Genomic DNA, 5,520 nt, shown 5'->3' with positions numbered 1-5,520 from the left:
GGCCCTGTTAGTGGGTGGCTCCCTAGACCGGATGGCTGAGTGGCTGCCTGCTTTTCTTGGCAACTATGTAGCAATTGAAGGAGAAGGTACATAGCTTGGGGGTACTTTTGGATCCCATCACTGTCCAATAGTATTTTATTTAATGTTGCTTTAAATATAATAAAGCCTAAAGACAGGAAAGCCATTTACAACCAGAAAAGATAAAAACAAAAATACAAAATGCATAAAATGCTAAGATATCACAATTAATTTAATAAAGGGAAATGCCAGTGTTTAAAGCTGCATGCCAACTGCAAGGAAAAGTGGTCTGCTATTCAGTTTAAACTAGGTGCATAAGCACCTCGACTGAGCATGGGAAACTGCTTTATACGAAGTCAAACCATTGATCCATCTAGCGGTTTTGCCTATATCACAGGCAGCAGCTCTTCAGTTTCAGGCAGGACATCCCCACTCCTACCTGGAGATGCTGGGGCTTCAGCCTGGGACCTTTTGCATCCAAAGCAGATGCTCTGCCACTAAGCTCTGATCCTTCTCTGCTTGCCTTTCCAGTAGTGTACTGTTCAAAGAATTCCCCAATGAGAATGAGCGGGTGGTTCTCCCTGCATGCATATAATCTCATTTAAATTTGATGGATTACAACTACAGAAGATTAATTTAATAACTGAGTTTTAAAATGAAAGTCTTTCAAGTAGTTTGGCAGAAATATACTACAGAGTAAAAAAAGGCAGCTTGCCAAAAACATGACTAGAATACTCTTCCTTAATGCATTGATGTATACAGATTTAAATCCAACGTGGTTATCAAACTGTTTAAAAACCAAACCAAATTGCTTTCAACCTAGCTGCAGAAAGCCAATGTGTTAGTGATTCTATTATAGATCAGTATTTCCCAAAGTGGGCGATACCGCCCCCTCAGGGGCACTGGAATGATCCAGGGGGGCAGTAGTAGCATCGGGTGCGATTGGGAGGGCCTTGAATAAAAATAAGGGACTGGTGGAAGCATGAAGAAAGAAGAGAATAAAATTTTGAAAAACCATTAGTACACGTCTCATCTGTTGTGTAATCATCCTTGCTGCCAAGTCGGGTGCCGTTGTGCAATGGCAACAACACCTCCCCTGAATCCAGTGCTCCTGCTGAAGACGAGGAGTTTTCGTGGGCTTGAGTGAGCTGTTTTCAACTTCACCCAGGCCTGGGAAATGGATTGCAGCTTGCCTGCCTATTTGGCCAATGGCAGGCAGGTTGCAGCACTGGCCCCACCCGTGGGGCAGATTGGACTGAGCTTACCCAAGCTAGTACACTCCATATGTTTTGAACTGCAATTCCCAGGACTGGGCCTGATGGGAATTGCACACCAAAACATCTTGAGCTTGGTGAAGGTCTCTCTAACTATACAACCTTCTGCAAGTTTACTCAGAAGTAAGTCCCACTGCCAGGGCTGGTATCAGCATGTAGCACTCTTGGACAGCTGTTCAGGCCCCAGCACCACACTAGAGCCCACTCCTGCTCCCTCCAGTCTGGGGAGCTGATATTTTAATTTCCTATAATGACTCCAATGTAACCTTGGTCCAGGGCTTTATAGGACATTAAAATGACAGGCCTCGGACTGCCCTGGAGGCCTGCCATTGACATTTCTCATTGTGGAAAATTAAAATGGTGGCTTGCCATCTGACCTGTGTTTGAAACTGCTGCCACTTCCTAACACTGGCAGGGGCAGAGGCATTTTGTTGAGACACCCCTCTTCCTTGTATTCACTGTGGCTTTCTCTCAGATAAGTGCACAGTATTGCTGCTAATATCAGTGACCATTGCACTTGGAATGTAAGATGAGGCCAGAGTAGTTAACAAACGGCTTTGCTGAGGGAAGAGGACAGGGAGCAATATTTATCTTTCTATCGCTTTCTATCCCATACTTCCTTTCATTCATATATATATATATATATACACACACACACACACACACACACACTATAGAGCTGTCCTCACAACAATCCTGCGAGGTCTGCTTAATTTTGTTTTTTAGATTTGAGGGGGAAGCTGCTTTTCCATTTCAAATGCAACATATTTGAGTTTTTGCCACTAGAGAGCAGCAGGAATCAACATTCCACTTGCAGAGAAAGCCTGCTCTCCCATGCTGGGAAGGAAAGATTGAGTAGTAATATACACTGTTAGATGGTCATCATGTTTTGTCTTTGGGAAGATTAGCACAGGGCTCTGTGAACAGCTGTTATCTGGAGTCACTTTATTGAACTAGGTGGGACTTTTTATAATCCTACTGCCATGACCATCCAATTGCTGTGATAATGGAGGAGCCATTTAAACAGTGAAGGGAAATCTGGTCCTCCTTATGTTGTAGGCTTATAATTGATTTATTATTGATTCCTTGCATTTATATCCCACCTTTTTCTCCAAGGAGCTGAAGGTGGTGTTCACAGTTCTACCCCTCCTTATTTAATCCCCTCAACAACCTTGTTAGGCTGAGAGGCAGTGACTAGCCCAAGTGTGCCTCATGGCTGAGTAGGGATTTGAACCCTGGTCTCCCAGGTCCTAGTCCGACACACTAACTACTACACCACACTGGCTCTGTTCCATCAGCCCTGGCAAGCATGGCCAATGGCCAGGGGTGATGGAAGATGTAGTCTATCAAAACATCTAGAGGGCCATCAGTTCCCCACCATTGCATTAACACAAGAGATATGCTTGCAGGGGAGTAGTGTTCTAATCTAATGGGGGGCAACATCTATGAGGGTTGTTAAAAAAGAACTAAGAATCTCTGCGGTCACTCCATCTCCAGCTATTTAGCACAGGCCCTACAGACCAATGTCTTCTGAAAAAGTAGGCTCTGGCCTATGAAACAACAAGCGACCATGTCTTTTAAAGGCACCACAGGATGAGTTGGAGTTGTTGCTGCAACAAACATGGCTACCCACCTGCAATTTATCTAGAAAATGTTCTAGCCAACCACTTCTATACTGAGGCATATTTTTCTGCATTCCATGTCCCCATCCCATGGAGAGTTTACCATGGGGAGGCAAATGGTAACATCTGAGATGTCTATGCATCTATGATAATTTCCTCCTCACCAGAGGTATTCAGTGTCTGAATGTGCTTTCTTGGGTTAGGCTGCAGGCATCTGACCTGGTCCTAGTTATGCTACTGTTATGCTAGTTATGCAAGAGGACCTGGGGCAGTGGAATGTGCTTGTTTTCTCCGTTAATATCTACTTCAGCAAAGTTAACACCTTTCCAGACACTGTTCTGGCAGGGCCAGTGTGCCTTTAACAGCAGGCAGAAATAATGTAAGAAAAAAGGTTTTTCTGTGCTGGAGAAAGAAAACAGCACCTGTGGAAAGCCTGCCATTTACCCAACTGTTTAAAGTACAGGGTCCTGACTGTAGCTCCCGCAGCACATGCAAAAGAAATTTGTGGTAACATGAGTGGGGGAATGCCACTCCAAGAAGCACAAAATGGTTCAACAATGCCAGCTGCATCATCAGCATCCATGGCAACACCACTGATGCCATCATCAGTCACAGATTGCATGGCAATGGTGCCGCTGTGAAAAACCGCTACAGAACAAGCCAGTCTACAGATGGTGATACACCCACACAATATCTCCCGGCATAGCCATGCCTGCCTCAAAGAAGAAAGAATGCTAGGCCCCAACCTCTGCTAAGAAGTAAGATTTCACCCTCCATTAAATGTTGCCTGGTAGCAGCCTCTGCATCACGCTGTAAGAGAGAGAAAAGCAAGGATGCAGGCACACTCTTTGGCCACTGTGAAAATAGGATGCCAGTCTAAATGGGCCATTGGGTTGATCCAGCTGGCTTATGTTCTTATGCTGAGAGAAAGCAATATTTGGTGTCTCCTCTCCTTGAACTTTTCTATCCCATCTGGTCTTCAGAACAACATTTACCTATGAATATGAATGCAAGTTTGCTTATTTTTTCCTCTAATCCATTTCCTGCTTGTGTTATGTCTGTAGAAATTGTAAGTCTGAGGGCATGGACTATTTTTTTTCTTATATGTAAACAACTCAATCCGTGGCTGAAGAGTGGGATAAAAGCATTCTCCAAATAAATACTAAATAAAAGTGAGTCTTGCACATGGTGGTTCCAGTCCCATTATCTACATACACACAATTGTTCATAAGTACCCTTTTGACTGCACAACAGAGAACACATGGGGAGAACAGTTTTAAAGACCACTGGTGTCATGACCTTGGGATCAGATTCCCCTTTTTCAGGGGATAAGATGGAGAACTCTGAGCCAGAGGAGGAAATTGCATGCAGGGCCAGTCCCAGAAACACATCTCCAACATGAGCCTTGTAGTGCCAGTCCCCTCCCCTGCACCAGTGAGGATGCCCCATTGTCATCCTGGAACTCAAAGAACAGCATCACAAAAGCCCCAGTACACCCAGAGCCACCCTTGCTCCATTGGAATAAAAGATCATTGGAGTGGGCTGGGTTCCCTTAACTGAAGTGGCAACTTCCCAGCATAGGGCACAAGGCTGAGAACCACGGTGGGAATTTATGCTCCACTACGTTGGAAGTGTTGGGATACCACTCAGCTTGCACTGTAGGCAGACATACCTGCATGGGAAGAGTAGAAAGAGAGGAACCTCCCAATCTTTCAGTATCAAAATGCAGTTTTACAAATTATGTTGCAACTGCATTTGGAATACTGTGCACAGTTCTGGTTGAGTTGGGTGGGGGAGCTGTATGAGAGAGTCATATCTGATTTCTGCTGGAATCCAAAGCTGTAGCCATAGGAGAAGCAAGACCCTCTTGGGGTGTCAATGCTATGGGCCCCTCCATTGTAGGCTCAGGTTGTATATATGTGTAAATAAATCATATACCATAAAGATACCACTGTCTCCACAGTTCTTCACTCCAAGGGAACTGAACCTTGATCAAGCATCCAGAACTCCTGGAATCTCACACCAATTGGAGACTGGGGCACTTGGAGATTAGGGCAGTGTGCAATAATATTATAGAGTTGGAAAAGGTTAAGAAAAGGGCAATCAACATGATCAAGATGGAGAAACCTAAGAAAGGGGGTAGTATTTGCCATCTTTTGGTTTAGAGAAAAGGTAAGTCAGAGGTTACATGACAGAAGTTTATAAAAGCAGGCATGGCAAGGAGGAAGCAGACAGAGAAGAGTTTTTCTCCGCTTATCATAACTCTGGAACTCATGGACAAAATCCAGCAGAGCTGAATGTTGGAAAACTCAGGGCACATAAAAGAAAATACTTCCTAACACAATACATAGTTAAACTATGGCCACCAACTTGGATGGCTTCAAAAGATGAAGGAGGCAGCTATCAATGGCTACTAGCCACAATGCCCATGCACTGTCGCCGCCACCAAGGAAGCAATCCCTCTCAGTACTAGTTGCGGGAAACTATAGGAGGACAGAGTGCTCCTGTGCTCAAATCCTGCTTGCAGGTTTCCCACAGGCCACTGTGAGAAGAGGATGCTGGGCTGGAAGGACCATTGGATCAGTGATGGCCTGATCCAGCTGAAT

Source organism: Podarcis liolepis (assembly GCF_965112155.1).
Source record: "Podarcis liolepis genome assembly, chromosome: 7".
NCBI classification, from domain to species: domain Eukaryota; kingdom Metazoa; phylum Chordata; class Lepidosauria; order Squamata; family Lacertidae; genus Podarcis; species Podarcis liolepis.
Note: the sequence above shows the minus strand (reverse complement) of the source record.